This window comes from Capra hircus, chromosome 16 (genome assembly GCF_001704415.2).
Source record: "Capra hircus breed San Clemente chromosome 16, ASM170441v1, whole genome shotgun sequence".
In the NCBI taxonomy this organism is placed as follows: Eukaryota; Metazoa; Chordata; class Mammalia; order Artiodactyla; family Bovidae; genus Capra; species Capra hircus.
In genome coordinates, this window is record NC_030823.1 from 53,869,101 (window position 1) to 53,891,804 (window position 22,704).

Consider the following 22,704-nt stretch of genomic DNA (forward strand, 5'->3'; position numbering starts at 1 on the left):
ATCTAAATTTTGGAGTGGTCTGTTACTCAGCAATAGATTATCTGATTGTTTATATAGTCAAGACACAATTTTACATTTATAAATTTCACTACAGCCTTTTGAGAAAAGAGTAATACTGAATATAATATTCATACTAGAATCTAAAAGGTTCCCTCAACTGAATTACAGACTTTTAATACAGTGAATCTCTTCTTTCTATAAGGCCTAAAAATTACCAATATATTTAAGTACCTTCACAAACACCACATGCCTAAATTTAGCTTCTTATTCTTGCAGCATAAATTATCAGTAACTGAGAAGAGCACTCAAGTGTACCAAAATGGTGATACTTTCAAAGCACAACATGAACAACAAATCCTTAGACTTAACAATACGTACTACTTAGGCTTAATTTGGAGAAGGCAATGGCACCCCACTCCAGTACTCTTGCCTGGAAAATCCCATGGACAGAGAAGCCTAGTAGGCTGCGGTCCATGTAGGCTGCGGTCCATGGGGTCACTAAGAGTTGGATACAACTGAGCGTCTTCACTTTCACTTTTCACTTTCATGCAAGGAAATGGCAACCCACTCCAGTCTTCTTGCCTGGAGAATCCCAGGGACAGGGGAGCCTCGTGGGCTGCTGTCTATGGGGTCACACAAAGTTGGACACGACTGAATCAACTTAGCAGCAGCAGCAGCAGGCTTAATTTCAATCTATCTGAACCTTTGTGTTCTATTCCAACCTAATACACTTAAACCGTCATCTATGTAACAGTCCTCCATGTTGATGTGCCAGAGCAGTATTATTAACTCTTACTGAAAGTGATTTAAATACTCCCAAGTTAGGTGTTATCAGTCTTCACTGGTACAATCTAAAGGCCTAACCTTCCTTACCAGCATCACCTTAGTTATCTTCAACAAGCTATACTTGCTTTCACCCACCTCTTAACTACCTTTATGTACTCCCTGAATCTTTTCCCCCTCTATCCCATATCCCAAAACTGTGTGTGGCGGGGGTGGGATCTGGGTGCTAAGCACTTACAAACCATCTCATTTAATCCTCCAACAACCTTCTGATCAGGTTACAGCAACTTCTATTATTTCTTTGGAAGAGAACCACAAAGCATATTTTATTAGAATATTTCACTGAGAAATAATCAGGGGACTAAAACACAAAGTGATTTTTAATGTTATAAATATTTTAAGATACTTGATATATTGAAATATAACACACATATATATAGACAGAGTGTTCAGCTCAATGAATTATCAAAGTAAGCATACCTGTACACTCCGCCCTTCCCAGAAAGCCCCCTCACTATCCTTCTCAATCATTATCTCTTTATTCTTGTCAGAGGCCACTGCTATCCTAACTTCTAATATTGTAGATTAATTTTAACGATTTTAAAAGTCTATGTAATGAAGTCATCAGCATGTGTTTTCTATTTTGGCTTCTTTCATTCAACCTATTTGTTAAGATTGTTTTTCCTACATTTACATTACTAAACTGTTACAAAACATTCCAGTTAAACTACAATTAGAAAGCAAAGCTTCATGAACTCGTTTTTGGAGTACTGATGATATTTGGATTTTGAATGAACTAGAAGGAAAATACCAGGTATCAAACAACAAAACTGGAGAACAAAGAACTCCTTCTTTACTCAAGAAAACAAAGCAGCACACGTGTCACACTAACAGCCCTAGGCCTTTACTTTTACTTGTTTCTACTTTTTTTCCTGAGGGAGCTTGTGTCCTAGACTTCCCTGTGGAACTTTGTAGTTACCACAGGGCTCTGACTGAGTCTAGAACGGGGCAGCAAAGAAAAAACAGGCAGATGTATTCAGAATAGGTAAGCTTCAAATGCAATGTCCATCTTTTGCAATGGGTGGGTGATACTTAGTATACACTCTGACCTAGGGAATCTTTGTGTTAAAGATATAACCTATTTAATAATAGCAAAATAACAATAACATTAGTATTATTAAAATGTCCCCATAATCTACTGGCCAAGACGTAAGGACATTTTTATCACTGTTTATTTTAGTGAAATATGCCTGAAAGAATTCAAACTATTTCCAGAACACAAAGTCACAAGGATATTGAACTGCACATACTTGAAAAAGAATGCTTAAAAAAAAAAAAGTATAGATTCATTTTCCACTTTAGAACTATTTCTAGACTCTTAATCTCAGGCAAAGGTTAATTTTGAAGAGTTTAAAAGAATGAACCAATTGCTACATGGAGTCCAAACCCAGAAACCTACAGCTACAATGTATCTTATTTACATATATCAAGTGGTTTGAAAAAGGCATATAAATTGTAAAAAGATATTTTGCTGTTCCCAAGTAGTAGCTACTGTTAGAGAACCTACTGATTTGTTACTACTGTACCAGAATTAAACACAAAACATTTCCTCCAAAATAGGTAACAATGATCTCTGAGGGAATAAATAGGTGCTTAGGTCTATGCAGTGTGTGCAACAGGCAACAGAGGATGAAAGGATGGGATACGCCAAACCGCTGTGGGTTATACAATAAACAAATCTAATTTTACACTCTATTCTTTCATAAAATAGAGGGCCTCCTTTCTTTTCTTAAATTACGAACAATTTGTCCCTCTCCCAATCCTGAACTTTCTCCCTATTTCCCTACACATATTACTATGCGAATTCCCTTAGGGAGGGCTGCAGTTGATTACCTTATTCAAAATGGACCCCTCAACCCTAATCATACTACCACCACAATCTGTGCTTCCCATCTCATTCCTGATTAATTTTTCTCCAAAATACTTCTCACCATTCAATATGCTGTTTCTCTTATTTTGCTACAGTGTGGAACTGCTACTAGTAAAATTTAAGTTCCATGAAGACAGGAATTTTTGTTTCTCTCATCATTTTTGAGTATATTTTATGTGCCAGGCAATATTCTAAATTTTACATGCATTATCTCACCTAGTCCTCACAATGATCCTATTAGATATCAGATATCATTATATCTTAATATTACAGTTGAAGAAACTCAGCACAAGTGTTAGGTAATATGCACAAGGTCACATGGTAATTAACTTGTCCCTATTTTTTTAAACTGGTAATTCCTTCTGTAGCCTTTATTTCTTTAGTTACTTCACTACACAACTTGACACTCAATGTATACACCTAGTAATCTGGTAAGCATCCTAGATTCCATCCTCTTCTACCTTCACTAAAAATTTTATATTATCTCTTACATCTGTATCTTCCTTTCTATCTCTCCTTCCATGATTGAAGGCTGTATTCATTCATTCATTCATTCAAAAATTACTTATTGAGCACTGACCATGTGCCACATAGTGTCTTAGGATCTGAAGATTTAGTTCCTAGTGAAACAAAGTCCCTGCTCTCATACAGGCTATATATAGTCTCTCTCACCTGGATCACACAGTAACCTTCTAAGTGATCTGTCTCCAGCTTTGTCTTCCTTCACCCTCCTCACAGCAGCTGGCCATTCACTAATGGTTTTCTTCCATGACCAAAAAAAAAAAAAGCAATAAAAAAGGACAATAACTTGAAAGAGCCTCTTTCACAAGAGGATATCAAAATGGCTAATAAGTGTATCAGATACTTATTGAAGAGTCATCACTAGGGGAGTTTAAAGTAAAATGGCAATGAGAAACTATACCTAGCAGAATGGCAAAAAAAAAAAAAAAAATTAACTGACAATCAGTTCAGTTCAGTCGCTCAGTCGTGTACGACTCTTTGCGACCCCATAAATTGCAGCATGTCAGGCCGCCCTGTCCATCACCAACTCCTGGAGTTCACCCAGACTCACGTCCAGTCGATGCCATCCAACCATCTCATCCTCTGTCGTCCCCTTCTCCTCCTGCCCCCAATCCCTCCCAGCATATGACCATGCAAAATTCTCATATAATGCTGCTAGCAGTGTGAACTGGTACATTTGGAAAACTGGCAGTATCCTCTTAGACTAAACAAAAGCCTACTAATGACTCCCAAATTTCACTGCTAGAGGAATGACTACAAATGGTTACCAAAAACCGTATGCAATAATGTTCGTAACAGCTTTACTCATAAAATGCCAAAAACAGACTGTAAACAATCCAAATGTTCATAAACAGTAGAGTGGATAAACTGTGACAATTTCATACAATGGAATACTATATAGCAAAAATAAAAATAGAACTGATCTACTGTTAAATATAACCTGGCCAACTTTCAGAGATACTACAATCAACAAAGCCAGATACAAAATAGCACCTTCTGCAGGATTCAGTTTATAGAAGGAGCAAAAAGAATATATGATGTACGATTTTGAAGCAAAACAGACTATGGTGCTAGAAGTGAGAAGTTACTCTTGGGAAAGTTGGGAAACACTGCAGAGGGGAAAGAGTAGAAAGAATTCGTAGGTGCCAGAAACACTGAGTATCTTGATCTGGATAGTGGTTACACAAGTGTACATACGTAAAAAGTCATCAAGATGTAGACCTATGATTTTTGCCCTTTAGTGGATGTGTTTTGTACCTCAAACAGAAAACAAAAACAAAAACAAAACCACAACTCTTTGATGGTGCCTTAGCAGAATTGATCCCAACTGCTGTTACATGTCATACAAGATCTCTGGGGGTTGTAGCCCCTACCTACCTCTCTAGCTTTACTTTTCATCACCCTGTCTCAGGTTTTATATTTTAGCAACAAAAGTATGAAGATTTCCCCACATACAACATATGCTTTTCACTCTAGGTCTTGTCTGGCTCAAATAATCCAGCGATGTTAAACCCCTATTTACCCTTTAAGTCTCATTCAATTCAGGAAACTCCAAAAATCTCTTTAAAGCCCAGTGTATATTAGGTTGCCCCTCTGATGGCTCCAATACATTCTAAACTATCTATAAGAGAAAATCCATATTGTTGTATACTGAGTATGCCATTTCATTGTTGTTTAGTTGCTCAGTTGTGTCTCTTTGTGACCCCATGGATTGTAGGCCACCAGACTTCTCTGTCCACGGAATTTTCCAAGCAAGAATACTGGAATGGGTTGCCATTTCCTCCACCAGAGGATCTTCCCAACCCAGGGATTAAACCCACATCTCCATGACTTCTGAATAACAGGCAGATTCTTTACCACTGAGCCACTGGGGAAGCTGCTATATGGCACCTATCTGCTCAATAATTTTTAAATGATCGAAAAATATCACTACCTGATTGTGGCAATTTCATATTTCTAAAGATAGTGCTGGACAAGTCACATGAAAGGTAAGAGTGCAGAATATATCACATTGGTTCTATTTTTTTTTAATGCTTGTACTTAATATTTAGAAGAATGGCAACCCATTCCAGTACTCTTGCCTGGAGAATCCCATGGACGGAGCCTGGTGGGCTATAGTCCACGGGGTCGCAAAGAGTCAGACACGACTGAGCGACTTCACTTCACGTCACACCTCCAAAATTAACCACATTCTTAAAAATATCTATAAATGAGGTAAAGCTAAAACTGAAGTAACAGATTAAAAAGTTAAGGATAAAGAAGCTAATCTGAAAAGGCTATATATTGTGTGACTCCAGCTATACAATATTAGATTCCACAGAAACATATGAAAAGATACCTCACATCATGTTATCAGAGAATGCAAATTAAAACAATAAAACACCACTACACACTATTAGAATGGCCAAAATCTGGAACACAGCCAACATCAAATGTTGACAAAGATGTGGAGCCAACAGGAACTCTAATTCATTGTGTACAGGAAGGCAAAATGGGCCAGTTAACTTGGAAGACAATTTGGCAGTTTCTTACAAAACTAAACATATTCTTACCATACAATCCAGCAATCACTCTCCTTGATATTTACCCAAAGGAGCTGAAAATTTGTATCCACACTAAAACCTGCATGAGGATATTTACAGCAGCTTTATTCATAATTGCAAAACTTGGAAGCAACCAACCAAGACGTCCACCAGTGAATGGATAAATAACTATGGTACAATAAGACAATGGAATATTATTCAGTTCTAAAAAAAAAAACAACGAACTACTAAGCCATGAAGAGACATGGAAGAAAGTTAAATACATATTACTAAATGAGAGAAGAACACATATTGTACTGATCCATAGAATGTGTAACACCAAGAGTGAACCCTAACCCGAATATAAACTATGAACCCTAACCTTAATATAAACTATAGACTTAAATATAAATTTTAAGTTCATCAATTATAATCAATGTACCACTCTGGTGGTGAATGTAGATAATAAGCGTGGCTATGCATGTGTGTGGGAAAACTTGGTATCTTCTCAATTTTACTGTGAACCTAAAACTACTCTAAAAGCAAACAAAAACAAAGTCTTTTAAAACTAAAAAGAAAAAAAAATAAACTAAAAAGAATATTTTAAAAAGTTAATAACTGAATTTGAAATCTCTCAAAAATGGAGATTTAATTGATAGAACTTTGCTCCCCGCCTCTTCCTTCTCCTTTGCCACTTATCATTTTGTCATTATACAGCTGTGAAGATGCTTAAAGTTTTATTTTAATACTCTGAATACAGTGAATTAACTGTATTCAGTGAATTAACTGCATGTCAATCATTAGGGGAATAGGTGCTACAGCTTCAATATTTAAAGGTGTTTTCATGAGATTATCTGTTCTAAGCTACTCTTAAATGCTTTTAAAGAGATTTAAATATTACATTTTCTATCCTAAGGATTTTCTTATTCAAAAAACCCTCTCACCTTCCTCCTCTCCTTTCTAAAGCGGGAGAAAGAGAATAAATTGAAAGGAACTTTTGTGCCCTTATGAATAGATTTTATCAACTGCAGACTAACATAATAAAATGACATTTCCGAAAAACGTGACTCAGGTAACTCATAACTCAACTTTTCTAAATATATGAAGAATCTTACATTTTAAAAATGTTTTTAATAAATTTAAAGAGATGCTAGATTCAAGCAAAGAGTGACAGTTTTAATCAAAACAGTAATTAATGTAAAAACTGACATATAAAACATGGGTTTTAAGAGCAGTAATTACAGGGAAAGCATTTCAAAATGAAGGTTAAAATTCAGGCTTTTTTTTTAATACAGTACTTAAACATGTAAGACTACTACTCTTTTAACAGAATGTCTCCACAAAAATGAACTTTTGAGCAAGCACAACTATCAATAACCTCAGATATGCAGATGACACCACCCTTATGGCAGAAAGTGAAGAGGAACTAAAAAGCCTCTTGATGAAAGTGAAAGAGGAGAGTGAAAAAGTTGGCTTAAAGCTCAACATTCAGAAACCAAAGATCATGGCATCTGGTCCCATCACTTCATGGGAAATAGATGGGGAAACAGTGGAAATAGTGACAGACTTTATTTTTGGGGGCTCCAAAATCACTGCAGATGGTGATTGCAGCCATGAAATTAAAAGATGCTTATTCCTTGGAAGAAAAGTTATGACCAACCTACACTGCATATTCAAAGGCAGAGATATTACTTTGCCAACAAAGGTCCGTCTAGTCAAGGCTATGGTTTTTCCAGTGGTCATGTACGGATGTGAGAGTTGGACTGTGAAGAAAGCTGAGCACCGAAGAATTGATGGTTTTGACCTGTGGTGTTGGAGAAGACTCTTGAGACTCCCTTGTACTGCAAGGAGATCCATCCAGTCCATTCTAAAGGAGATCAGCCCTGGGTGTTCATTGGAAGGACTGATGCTAAAGCTGAAACTCCAGTACTTTGGCCACCTCATGGAAAGAGTTGACTCACTGGAAAAGACTCTGATGCTGGGAGGGATTGGGGGCAGGAGGAGAAGGGGATGACAGAGGATGAGATGGCTGGATGGCATCACTGACTTGATGGACATGAGTTTGATTGAACTCCGGGAGATGGTGATGGACAGGGAGGCCTGGCGTGCTGAGATTCATGGGTCTCCAAGAGTCGGACACAACTGAGCGACTGAACTGAACTGAACTGAGCCACATGTAGCTACATGTAGTGATGGACAGGGAAGCCTAGCATACTGCAGTCCATGGAGTTGCAAAGAGTCAGACATGACTGAGCAACTGAACTGAACTGAGCCACATGTGGCTACTGAACCACTGAAATGTGGCTGGTGCAACTGAGGTACTAAATTTTAAATTCTGATTTTATTAATTAAAATTTAAATTTATCCATACAACAGAGCATTATTTAGCAATAAAAAGAAATGAGCTATCAAGTCATGGAGAGACAGGGAAGAACCTTAAACATACCTTGCTAAGTGAAAGACAATCTCACCCATAGAACCATACAATACAAATTGTACTGTAAACTATGGACTTAGTTCATAATTTGTCAATACTGGTTTATCAATTATAACAAATGCACCAAACTAATGTAAGATGTTAACAGAAGTAACTGTGGTGAAATGCATACATGGAAACATTACTTACAGTGCAATTTTTCTATAGAGGGTAAAACTGCTCTATAAGAAAGTCCATTAAAATTTTCAATTTAAATAATCACATGTAGCTAGTGCCTGGTATTAAGCAGCACAGGTTCATATTAATGGAAGACCGATATGGGAAGAGAATGAGAATGGTATTTCATTTTTTACCACCAACTCCACCACTACAGAAGGTTTATTTTTATGTTCAAAACTAATATTTGACAGCAGAAAATATTCAAATATTCTAGATGAGTATCTTTCTAAAGTGATTTTTATTAAACAAAATTTAAGAAAGTAACATTTATTGAATGCATACTAAAGATATAAGTTAACTCACTCAAATTTCGAAACAACCCTTTATGATATTATCATTTGTTTTTAGAGACAAAGAATTATACAGTTATATGATAAAAGATGGGAACTAAGATACATCTGACTCCAAAGTCTATGTTTTAATATACTCTGTATATAGCTTTATGATCCCCCAAATCACACACATAAGTGAATTTTCCCAAAATGAATCTATCATGAAGAACATACAGCAAAATACAATAATTAATTAATGATATACTCAGGAGTCTAAAGTGTCTTTGTATTTCATTGTCCCAAGCTAATGTGATAATGCAGGACTAGATGAATACAAGCTGGAATCAATACTGCTGGGAGAAATATCAACACCCTCAGATATGCAGATGATACCAGTCTAATGGCAAAGTGAAGAGGAACTAAAGAGTCTCTTGATGAGGGTGAAAGAGGAGAGTGAAAAAGCTGGCTTAAAACTCAACATTAAAAAAACAGAGATTATGGCACCCAGTCCCATCACTTCATGTCAAATAGAAGGGGGAAAAGTGGAAACAGTGGGCTCCAAAATTACTGCAGACGGTGACTGCAGCCATGAAATTAAGAGACGTCTGCTCCTTGGAAGGAAAGTTATGACCAACCTAGACAGCATACTAAAAAGCAGAGACATCACTTTGCTGATAAAGGTCCGTACAGTCAAAGCTATGGTTCTTCCAGTAGCTATGTATGGATGTGAGAGTTGGACCATCAAGAAGCTTGAGTGCCGAAGAACTGATGCCTTCAAATCATGATGCTGGAGAAGATTCTTGAGTGTCTTTTGGACTGCAGGAGATCAAACCAGCCAATCCTAAAGGAAATCAACCCTGAATATTCAATGGAAGGACTGATGCTGAAGCTCCAATGGGAACAGTCGACTCACTGGAAAAGACCTTGATGCTGGGAAAGACTGAAGGCAAAAGGAGAAGAGGGTGGCAGAGGATGAGATGGTTAGATAGCATCACTGATGCAATGGACATGAGTTTGAGCAAACTCTGGGAGACAGTGAAGTACAGGGAACCCTGGCATGCTGTAGTCCATGGGATTGCAAACAGCCGGACACGACTTAAGAGACTGAACAACAAAAAAGGTGATTTTTTTATCTTACTACTCTTCCTGCTGTCCATCTTACCTACAGTGCCTTTATTCCCAGATCTAATTTGCATTTTTAATCAGCTGTGAAATTATAAAGCAGATAATCAAACTTCTTAGAATTACACACAGTGGAAGAGAGGTTCTAAGCCAGTTGACTTCATATAGATGATTTAGTTCATTAATATTTAATGAAGGTTTTTTTTGTCTATTTCTTATTCTAAATTGGGATCTGGCCAGATGATACACTGTTTTATAATAAAGCTAAGAATACAATGATCCTGTTTCATTCACAAATCTTACACTAAACCGTATTTTCAAGCATAATCTCTAAACATAACCTCATTTAAAAATGTTCTTTTATGACTAAATGTATTAATTTAGCACACTAGCTTTTTAATAGATGTTACTAATAATTCTAATAATTAAATGTTCTAATAATTATGTTATCAGACATAAATGAAGTATATGTAAATGTAAATACTTACAAAGAGAGTTCACATTTTCCTGAAAAAAGTCACTAGTTAAAAAAAAGAAGGGGACTTTGCTGGTGGTCCAGTGGCTAAGACTCCATGTTCCCAATGCAGGGGACCTAAGTTTGATCCCTGGTCAGGGAACTATATCCCACACCTGCAACTTAGACCAGGTGCAGCCAAATAAATAAATTTTTTAAAAAAAGAGAAGAAAAGAAAGCAGAAATTTTACTGCATTAAATTCTAAATATATAATTCTTTTTTTATCACTTTTAAAGTTGCTCTTAAAACTACATTTAATAATTAAATTTTCCCTAAAAGAGAGGAAATTAGCATTAAAATTTAAATTCTTCTTCCCTGCTTAGAGCTTTTGTATCTATAAAGTATTATAAATCTTTAACATATAATATAAAATCTGTATTTTACTTCTCACCATAAACATTAAAATTTAAATTTAATTAGGGGAAGTACCTAATTTTGAAATTTGGAAAAGAATAAAAGAATATTTTCAAAGCCCAAAATTGAAGCTTCAAATTCAGCAGTAATTCTAAATCTACAAAAGTCCAACTTTATTATACTTTATTCCAGAACGAAAAAATAGTCTGTTTATTTCCTCCCTCAAACGACCAACAAACATTTACAAACCAACTGCTTCTGTTTAAGTGTCCATGCTTTTGGAGGGAATTAGGTATAGAGTCCGGAGAAGGCAATGGCACCCCACTCCAGTACTCTTGCCTGGAGAATCCCAGGGACCGGGGAGCCTGGTGGTCTATCGTCTATGGGACCGCACAGAGTCGGACACGACTGAAGCGACTTAGCAGCAGCAGCAGCAGGTATAGAGTCAAGACCAAAGTTTTGAAGATTTAGTCAACAAGCAAATCCTAACCCCAAACAGCCTCAAATGTTAGCTGAATAAAAGTCATAAAGTTAGACTCATTAAGATAAAAGAGCTTCAATCTAACAAACATTTTCTACTGTAACTTCAAATAAGTTACTGTTTATTAATATTCCAAGTTTATTCTATATATTAAGAAAAAACAAAAGGCAAACAAGTTGCAGACAACAGACTAAGTATTCATTGCTCACAATTGTAGAGAACATTAAAATTTAGTTAATTCTCACAACCCTAATGAATCTGAGAGTTTAAGTACAACTTCTCTGGAGTGTTCAAAGCAAAAACTTCAAAATGCTGTGACTTCCAACTTTTCTCCCATAAAGAATCCCTGGCAGCATGCCTATTGTACTTAGAGAAGAACACAAAGAATGAGGTGGTTTTTGATTCCTAACAATCATATCACAAAATCTTTTCTTGCAATTTCAATTATACACAGCACTCGTGCTCAATCTTGGCTCAAAATGATTTTGTTAAATTCACAGAGACAGAAAGTAGTATGGTGGGTTGCCAGGGACTGGGGGAGGGGGAATGGGGAGTAACTGCTCAATGGGTACAAAAGCTTCCTTTTGGGGTGATAAAATGTTTTGGAATTAGACAGAGGTGGTGGTTGTACAACATTGTGAATGTATTGCCACTGAACTGTTAAATACGGTTAATTTTATATTATGCAATTTAAAACTCCATTTAAAAAATTTTATGTTACAATATATAGACTATTTTAGAGTTCTTCAAAAACATTGCTACCACATTCAAATGCTATTTAGATCTTGGAGATATTCAGAAAAAAAGCATTACAAGCCAAATTATCACCATATATGTACAGTAATAGGTGTGTATTGATATCAGTGCTAAAATGCCTGAGAAACATCAAAATATTGCTGACATACTTTGTAAATAATCTCAAAAAATATATAAATGAACCTTGCAATATTTAATCTTCTAGGACAGAACACAATTTTAGTCAGCTCAACTGTGCATGTTAAGGTGAACTGAAAATTATTACTAAAATTTTTCTCTCAAACCTCAAACAATCAGAAATACTGTGAGCTGATGAGAAATGTCTCATATTACATGTAAAGAGTAAACAAGAATATAAGGAGTAAACAAGCACAAATCTGACCAACACTGGATATAAATAAATATGCTAAAGCTAACTGTTTTGTGGATGTAGCACAACATCACTTCAGATTGAGTAAACTTCACACATGAAAATGTATAGACTCAACATTAAGAAACTTTGGAATAAGAAAAATTCCTTTATATAAATGATTGACAAGATTAGTATTATGCTATACCCTCAGAGGCTAGTCCAAACACAGACTAGACTTTAGGATTAAACAAAAGAGACAGTAATCTTAAAGTAGATCCTAATAGCAGGCTGATTTTGAAATCTGTGACTGTCTTGATGCAGGTCAACCTGAGAATTTAAATCCACTTGAATCCAACCCCAAAGAATACCTGAACTCCTGAGCACGTACAGGGCCAAAGCTAAACCAGGTCAGCATACCCTGCCAAGGAACATCCTGCTCCGAAGTGTCCACCAAACAAGGATCATTTATCAGTTTATTCTTCACTTTACTGGATACCAACCACATCCAAGATATACGCAAGAAAAGACTCATTAGGCCCCACCAAACTCCATTTCAAACTCTAATATCTGGAGATAAAAAATGCTGCAGAATTCTGAATGGTCTATGGCTTTAAAAAATTATAAATGAAGAGCTTCAAATGTAAGCTGACCTGACCTTATCATTAAATGTTATTAAAATCATTTAAAAATCTTCGTATTTATTTCAAAGGCACAATTTAGTTAACAAATTAAAGCCATGAAACAATTACAACATTACCACAAATCTGTTCAATGTAAACAGTATGAGTTTCTGTATGTATGGCATTCAGATATAAAACAAAAATGAGGGTTTTTTTTCTGTAATTTATATGAGTAAATACTTCTTAAACTTGTAAGTGAATACTGGCAGGGTACAAATAATGATAATAGAAAGGATATTAGCACAGAAGGCAAGCACAATATTACAAAACATAGTTCATAGTTTAAAAAAAAGAAATCCGTCATACAGGAGATGCAAATTTAACCTTGGGACATATGGCAGGAGTAGCAGTAGTAAAACATCTATTAATAAGTTGTGTCACAAGACTTGGGTTTGAGTAAGCTTTTTCATCTATTAATTAAGTGGTCTTTTTGCCAGTTATAGTAGCTTCTCCTTAGACTGAGACTCTTCCTATATAAAATGAGAATACCACCAATACTACAGACGAATTAGGAGGAATAAATGCAAATATTTTTATTCATTTTATAAATGTGCTTTGAAAAACTGTAATTTTAGATTTTTAATGCATTAAAAAAGCCTTTCAAATTTCTCCAAATGAATCAAACATATAGTAACTTTTAATATTACCTCGAAAATACAAATCTAATTCTTAAGCTGTGGTCCCAAAACTTCCTAGAGGAAATTCTTAAATTATCACTTGAGAAAATCTGAACTGACATAATTGGAATAAACATTAATATTGAGGACATGACAACTGAGGGATCACATCTTAAAATAGTTTGACACAAACAAAAGCACAATTCTCCAAGAGCTTTTTCAATATCGAACAGAAACTGGGACCTAGCCTCAATGCTTGTTGGGTCAGCATCTAATTTCAAACACAAAACCATCAACACTTAAAAATCTTTGTTTTCAGGAAGATGATGAGGCAAATTAGTCCTTAACACAAGATCTGTTTTCACAACAAAGCACATTGACCACTTAAAATTTACAAAATCAAAAGTTACTACAATTGTTCTAATAGGTTTAGAGTCACAGATAAATTTAAGTATCACGATACAGAGATTACTTGCACTCTGTATCAATCTAACAAAATTCAACAACAGCAAAAAAAGACTGATTAAATTATAATTTTGAACACTTTAAAAATGTCCCTTTTGAAATGTATTCCCAGAAAATTCACATCAGCAGGAGCCATGTGAAAGTTGTTCTTTCCCCACTGCCTAAAAAGTCAAAACATCCACAACATTATTTATACTAGACGTTAAATCAAAGTCATTCATATTCATCTATTACACTTCAATTCTAAACAACAATAAAATAGTCCAACCTCCACATTTATTCAATTGCTAGTCTATTTACTGTGAGCTCTTGTGGAAGAACCAAGGACCAGTGCCTTTCATTAAACTTCATATAACCTGAAAATGCTCTAAATCACAACAGACATGGACAATTCTAACTAGAAGTTCACCCTAAAACTGTGTAAAAGATATTAACTGGCATATTCTCTGCACAGCACAGGTTCTGTGAAGAACGCAAACGAGCTGGACCAGGAGAGTGAATGTTAAATAGTGGAAAGCAGTCTTTCGGACGCATTCAAACAATTTTAATATAAGTTTCTCCGTTCCGCCGTAGAAACTGACGTAGAAATAACTTGGATAACTTCCTCCTTGAGAAATTAAGTTTAGGAGAAATAGTAGTTAATTGTTGACGTTTCAGAAATCACAACACAGGGCAACTATAATGCGTCTTGATAAGCCTAAACATTCAACAGAGAACAGTTGTTTCTACTTTTTGAACATTGTTTAAAAAAAAAAAAAAAAGACAAGTTCTAGCCTGGAGATGAACCTCTTCTGTCTCCTGAAGAAATGCTTCATTCGGTCTATTTTATTCAGTTAATGTTGCTTCTCATGAGGCACATTAATAATTTAAAACGGTTCCTTTGAAGAAAAGTTCTATTCAAACATTACAATTTGTCTCCGCGTTGCCAGTAAGCGGCTTTGTTTCCAGTTTCTGGGACTATTCTGGGATGTCAAGAGTTATATTATTTACCGTTCCAAAAGAGCCCTTGTTTCACTCTCACCCTGGACGCGAACACAATTGATATTTACAGAGAACCGATGCCTAGAGATGTTTAAACAGGAACAGCCTTTAGCTCTCTCTCTCCATCCTTTGTCGATAATCACATTTTACCTAGTAGATTTCTTGCTGTTGTGCACTTAATGTTTTTTAAAAACACACCTGCAAACAGAAGCGCCCTAGCGCCGCCGGGAAGAAAAAAAGACTACCGGGCTCGCTATGCAGTACCTCCAGGCAAACAGACTTCGTAAAACCCACTTGGCCAAGGAAGGGGAGCGCTTAAGGGGTGGGTAGGGGAGAAGGAGCAGCCTTGAAGTGAGGGAGGCAGAGGCGGCGCCTGTTTACAGACGCCTTCACCTCCTCCACCCCCGCAGCCTGAGGGTCCAAAAAGCATCCCCCGGGCGCTCTCTGCTCCCGCCTAGGTCCTCGGACTAATAGAGGGGATGGGCAGCCTGGTGGCCCCCTCCCTATGGCCGAAGCCTCCCTCGCCCTCCCCTCGTCCAGGGCGGCGTCTGTACCTCCCCACGGCCTACCCACCCCTGCAGGCCCTCCCGGCGGCATGCGGAGGCCTGAGGCCTAAAGGACGCCGGCCACTGACAAGCCCCTGGACCACCGGCGGGGCCCGAGACCGGGCGGGCGGACGCTACGGCTGAGGAGCCGAGGGCGGCCGAGGACAGTCCCTGCCCCGCCGCGGCCGCCTATTGTTCCCGACGGAGGCCAGGCCGCGGCCGCCCGGTTCCCCACGCCGCCGCCGCCGCCTGCCGCTCGCTCACCGCGCTGGTCCGAGCAGTAGCTCCTCTCAGCTCCGAGTCCCCGCGGCCGTCGCCACCGCCGGGGCAGCCACCGCTGCCGCCGCTGCCACCGTCGACTCTGACTCTGTCCCAGGCCGCCGGGCCACGGCCGCCGCCGCCACCACCAGCGCCGCCTCCGGCCCCCCACCTGCTGCTGAGGCTGCTCCTGCAGCAGGGGCCATCTTGTTGGTCTGCCTCCTCTTCCTCCTCCTCCTCCTCCTCCGCCCCGTCGCTCGTTGTCCTCGTCCCCTTCCTCTTCCTCGGGCTCCGGCCCGCCCCAGAGACTGGGGCGGAGACGAGGGCGAGGCTCCTCCTTCCGGGGGCGGGCCATGCGGAGGGGGACGGGGCGGGCGCGGGAGCAAAGCTCTGAGTCACCCGCCACCAACGCCGTGGAGGGAGGGCGGCGTCGCTCCCCGCCTGGACCTGGCGCGCACCCACGCCCTGAGCCGAAGAACTGGTCCCCCAGTGCCTCGGCGTCCCGCGGGCAAGTGGCCAGACGGCGAGGGTGAATTGGAAAATTTCTGACGTTTCCAACCGGTCCCGCGCTCACCTTTAGCCCCTTGGCTTTCTCAACTCGTCCCTCTGGTTTCTTTTTCACGTCTCCCCTCTTACACCTCAGAAGAATTTGTTTTTATCTCGCTTTATCCTGGTTCTTGATCACACCAGCTTTGCTCTAGTCACTCCTTTTACAGAGTCTCTGAAGAATTCAGCCTCCCAACAGGGCTGAACAGTCCAAAGGCCTGGACACTCGACTGCCTCAAAACGTCTCTCTAGGCCTATGTGACCAATTAACAGCTGTCTGACGGAAGACAGGAAAAGAACTGGTTCTTAGAAGAAAAAACTCGGATCTAAAAGCTAACCTTGTGGTTATTGAAAGTTTCTTCTCCCTTATGGAAAAGAAGTCATTTTCATCTGGGGTCACAAGAGACCCCTTCAAGACAATTCAGTTTAACCAAACATTTGCTTTTAAGAAAGGAGAGAAATGGGGGTTCTTCTTATACCATACAGTCCTAATTTCAAAATAAATCCGCTAGAATAGAAAGAGACGGTCCTCAAGTAAGCACGCAATTAATACTCCTCTGTATTATCATCTCTTTGTTTTTTCCTCAGGTCTGGCCAGGAGAAGAGAGATTTTGCTGTCCTGTCCTTTCTTCCCTGCATACATCCCCAACACCAAGAGAAGTACTATATTTAGAGAAGCTTCTGCTTTTAAACTGATAAATTCAATTACTGTAACAGCCAGTGTTTTTATATTATTTGTAAATAATATATCACACACCTTCCTAAATTCTGAGCAGAGAACAGTTCTTTTTAGTTGCTAACACCCTCCTGCTACTCAGATTTCAGCTTCTTTCTAGAAGACCTATTGATGTCTTTATACTGATTGGAATTTAGTCTCTTTGAAGTGGGCTGAATCAGTAACCATCTCTTCAGCCCAGTAAATAGTAACCCCAGTCCTGCCAAGGGCAAATTTCTAGCTACCATGGAGGGATTAGGTGGGTGTGCGCTAATCTAAAGGCTATCTTTTGGATAGCATTTCCCTTCTCAGCCAGGCCTCCCGTCTCCTGCTGGGAAAAACAGATTAATCTGTTCCTCCAGTTTTTCCTCCTCCTCCCTTCTCACTCCTAGGGAACCTTCCACAACAGAAGGTTTCAGCGGCTGTTGCTAGGCAAACATGCCAACTTCCCTGTTTAGGTGAAGCAAGTAAGCCAACTTTCATTACAGTCAACCTAGATATGTAATTTATTTGAACTGTTAATAGTCACACCTCAACAGGTAGACCCACTTCAAGGTTCCCTTAAAAAGTAAGATTTTTAAGTTAAATTTATTTTTATTTTGGTTAAAAATAAGTTTTAAATGCAGAGGCTTCCCAAAATTCATTTTAATGATATAATTAAACAAACATTTGGCAAAAAAAAAAAAAACCCAGCTTTGAAGAAAACAAGTGTTTGCAATAAAAACTAATCTACAAAAAGTAGTTTATATGCTTTGAATGCCCCAGATAGGGTAGACGTATAAAGTGCAGAGAATAATTTATCCCATGAAACTGAGTCTGTTTAGCAGATAATATGGTTATTCAGCAGAAAAAAAAAAAAAAGATATCCTGGATTTTATTCCCAAATTAACTCTGTAAGAATTCTAGCTAGTGAATTCAGCACTTTTTTCCCCTGATGCTGCTGTTTAAAATTTTTGCTATGTTATTGTTAAATAATAGTAACCATTTTTAGGGTGTTGAGAGTTAATATAAATAAGATTAAATACTATGTTGAAATTTAAATTATATTTAAGCTTCTAAACACTTAAATTATATAATTTGTTTTAATCCAGTGAAATTTATGTGTAAATTTTCATGTAAAGGGCTTAGAACAGCACATGGCACACAACAGTTATACAAATGTTCTTTAAAAATCCATTTTATATATATATCATTATAGTCTTTAGTTTCTTGATCAGTCAAATAAGGATGACAGTAACCAAATACAATTTTGCTCTTAGCATGAACCCTAAAAAAATTTTAGTGTTGTTTTTTAATGTCACATACAAATCGGTTAGAATAAGGCCTTATAAATCTTTTAAATGTGTTTTCTGATATGCCTATGTAATGTTTTTCTTTTGATTATTTATTTAGAATAGGCTATGCTTTTTAGTTTATGCTAAGTGATTTTCTAAGTTACCATATGCTTTAAAATTGATCAGGAATGTGTAATTGTCAACTTAAAGCATTGCTTATTGTATTAGGGCTAGAAAAAAACCTTACTTACTGCAAACCAACTCACTGCAACAGCTGAAACAGACTACTATAAGTTAGGTAGGTGACATACATATCCAACTCTTTGTTATAGATAAATGCCATGTTATTGAGTAGGGAGGCTAGAGAGTGGGACGGACTGGAAGAGGAGGAAAAAATTCAAAGATAAATGAATCATATGTCCCTGCCTTAAAGAAATGTAATAATCTAGTGGGAAGAATACAATGAGAAGTACTTGTCAACAGCTAGAGTATAAAATAGATGATTCTTGCATAAAAATATAGAGTTCTGTGAAAGTTAAAAGGAAAAACTAGTGGGAATCGTCATTCTAATGTCAATACTGTGCATTAGATCTGTACGTAGAGGCATATAAGTACAATCAGCTTTCAATCGATGGCTGATTGGAGGGTATGAGAATGGAGTTTGAATTAGATCTATTAAAGTACAGCTGATTTCGGTATTGACCATCTGGTGATGTCCATGTGTAGTCTTCTCTTGTGTTGTTGGAAGAGGGTGTTTGCTGTGACCAGTGCATTCTCCTGGCAAAACTCTGTTAGCCTTTGACCTGCTTCGTTTTGTACTCCAAAGCCAAATCTGCCTGTTACTCCAGGTATCATTTGACTTCCTACTTTTGCATTCCAGTCCCCTATAATGAAAAGGACATCTCTTTTGGGTGTTAGTTCTAGAAAGTCCTGTAGGTCTTCATACAACTGTTCAACTTCAGCTTCTTCAGTATTACTGGTCGGGGCGTATACTTAGATTACCATGATATTGAATGGTTTGCCTTGGAAACAAACAGAGATCATTCTGTCATTTTTGAGATTGCATCCAAGTACTGCATTTCAGACCCTTTTGTTGACTATGATGGCTACTGCATTTCTTGTAAGGTATTCTTGCCCACAGTAGTAAATAGAATGGTCATCTGAATTAAATTCACTCATTCCAGTCCATTTTAGTTCGCTGATTCCTAAAATGTCGACTGTTCACTCTTGCCATCTCCTGTTTGACCACTTCCAATTTGCCTTGAATCATGGGCCCAAAATTCCAGGTTCCTATGCAATACTGCTCTTTATAGCGTCAGGCTAAACTTCCATCACCCGTCACATCTACAACTGGGTGTTGTTTTTGCTTTGGCACTGTCTCTTCATTCTTTCTGGAGTTATTTCTCCACTCTTCTCCAGTAGCAAACTGGGCACCTACAAACCTGGGGAGTTCATCTTTCAGTGTCATCCCTTTAAAATCACTGCAGATGGTGACTGCAGCCATGAAATTAAAAGACGCTTACTCCTTGGAAGAAAACTTATGACCAACCTAGCATATTAAAAAGCAGAGATATTACTTTGCCAACAAAGGTCTGTCTAGTCATGGCTATAGTTTTACCAGTGGTTGTGTATGGATATGAGAGTTGGACTGTGAAGAAAGCTGAGTGCTGAAGAATTGATGCTTTTGAACTGTGGTGCTGGAGAACACCCTTGCGAGCCCCTTGGACTGCAAGGAGAGCCACCCAGTCCATCCTAAAGGAGATCAGTCCTGGGTGTTCATTGGAAGGACTGATGCTGAGGCTCAAACTCCAATACTTTGGCCACCTCATGAGAAGAGTTGACTCATTGGAAAAGACTCTGATGCTGGGAGGGATTGGGGGCAGGAGGAGAAGGGGATGACAGAGGATGAGATGGCTGGATGGCATCACCTACTTGATGCACATGAGTTTGGGTGAACTCCGAGAATTGGTTATGTACAGGGAGGCCTGGCATGCTGCGATTTGTGGGGTCACAAAGTGTCCAACACGACTGAGCAACTGAACTGAACTGAACTGAACTGTTCATGGGGTTCTCAAGGCAAGAATATTGAAATGGTTTACAATTCTCTTCTCCAGTGGACCATGTTTTGTCAGAACTCTCCGCCATGACCAATCTGTCTTAGGTGGCCCTACATGGTATGGCTCATAGTTTCACCGAGCTATTCAAGGCTGTGGTCCATGTGATCAGTTTGGTTAGTTTTCTGTGATTATGGTTTTCAGTGTGTCTGCCCTCTGATGGATAAGGATAAGAGGCTTATGGAAGCTTCCTGATGGGAGAGACAGAGTGAGGGGGAAACTGGGTCTTGTTCTGATGGGCGGGGATGTGTTTAGTAAACCTTTAATCCAATGTTGTTGATGGGCGGAGCTGTGTTCCCTCCCAGTTACTTCACCTGAGGCCAAACTACAGGTGGGGGTAATGAAGAGAATGACAACTTCCTTTGAAAGGTCCCATACAGGCACTGCTGCACATTGCCTCTGACCCTCCAGCTCGCCACTGCCGACCCACACCTCTGCTAGAGACTCCTGGACACTCATGGGCATGTTTGGGTCAGTTTCTTGTGGGGTCACTGCTCTTTTCTCCTGGGTCCTGGTGCACGCAAGGTTTTGTTTGTGCCCTCCAAGAGTCTGTTTCCTCAGTCCTATGTAAGTTCTGGTGGCTCAGTGGTGGCGTTAATGGTGACCTCCTCCCAGAGGGTTTATGCCATACCCAGGTCTGCTGCACCCAGAGCCCCTGCTGCAGGCCATAGCTGACCCATACCTCCACAAGAGACATCAAGTAGGTCTTAGGAAGGATCACTACAAACAAAGCTGGTGGAGGTGATGGAACTTCAGGTGAGTTATTTCAAAGCCTAAAAGATGATCCTGTCAAAGTGCTGCACTGAATATGCCAGCAAATTTGGAAAACTCAGCAGTGGCCGCAGGACTGGGAAAGTCAGTTTTCATTCCAATCCCAAAGAAAGGCAATGCCAAAGAGTGCTCAAACCACCACACAATTGAACTCATCTCACACACTATTAAAGTAATGCTCAAAATTCTCCAAGCCAGGCTTCAAAAGTACATGAACCGTGAACTTCCAGATGTTCAAGCTGGATTTAGAAAAGGCAGAGGAACCAGAGATCAAACTGCCAGCATCTGCTGGAGCATTGAAAAAGCAAGAGAGTTCCAGAGAAACATCTACTTCTGCTATAGACTATACTAAAGCCTTTGACTATGTGGGTCACAACAAACTGTGGAAAATTCTGAAAGAGATGCGAATACCAGACCACCTGACCTGCCTCCTGAGACATCTGTATGCAGGTCAAGAAGCAACAGTTAGAACTGGACATGGAACAACAGACTGGTTCCAAATCAGGAAAGGGGTACGTTAAGGCTGCATATTGTCACCCTGCTTATTTAACTTACATGCAGAGTACATCATGCAAAATGCTGGGCTGGATGAAGCACAAGCTGGAATCAAGACTGCCAGGAGAAATATCAATAACCTCAGATATGCAGATGATACCACCCTTATGGCAGAAAGCAAAGAACTAAAGAGCCTCTTGAAGAAAGTGAAAGAGGAGAGTGAAAAGGCTAGCTTAAAACTCAACATTGAGAAAACGAAGATCATGGCATCTGGTCCCATCATTTCATGGCAAATCGATGGCGAAACAATGGAAACAGTGACAGACTTTTATTTGAGGGGGCTCCAAAGTCACTGCAGATGGTGATTGCAGCTATGAAATTAAAAGACGCTTACTCCTTGGAAGAAAAGCTATGACCAACCTAGACAGCATATTCAAAAGCAGAGACATTACTTTGCGAACAAAGGTCCGTTTAGTCAAAGCTATGGCTTTTCCAGTGGTCATGTATGGATGTGAGATTTGGACTATAAAGAAAGCCGAGCACCGAAGAACTGATGCTTTTGAACTGTGGTGTTGGAGAAGACTCTTGAGAGTCCCTAGGACTGCAAGGAGATCCAATCAGTCCATCCTAAAGGATATCAGTCCTGAATATTCATTGGAAGGACTGATGCTCAAGTTGAATCTTCAATACTGGCCACCTGATGGGAAGAACCAACTTGTTGGAAAAGACCCTGATTTGGGGAAAGATTGAAGGCAGGAGGAGAAGGGGACAACAGAGGGTGAGGTGGTTGGATGGCATCACCGACATGATGGACATGAGTTTGAGTAAGCTGCAGGAGTTGGTGATGGACGGGGAAGCCTGGCATGCTGCAGTCCATGGGGTCTCAAAGAGTCAGACATGACTGAGTGACTGAACTGAACTGAAAGTATAGCTAGGTCCTGAGACCTCTCCAGTGTAAATTATTTATGTACGCAGAGG

The 22,704-nt window shown here is 39.0% G+C and overlaps 1 protein-coding gene across 2 annotated transcripts in view; it reads right to left on the minus strand.

The window, feature by feature from the left end:
• Positions 1–16,127, minus strand: part of RC3H1 (ring finger and CCCH-type domains 1) — a 73,878-nt gene extending 57,751 nt beyond the window's left edge. The window contains exon 1 of one of the 2 annotated variants that reach the window (XM_018060616.1): positions 15,818–16,127. The gene's annotated coding sequence lies outside the window, so the exon portion shown is untranslated. The remainder of the gene's footprint in view (positions 1–15,817) is intronic. The other variant, XM_018060615.1, reaches the window with a different exon arrangement.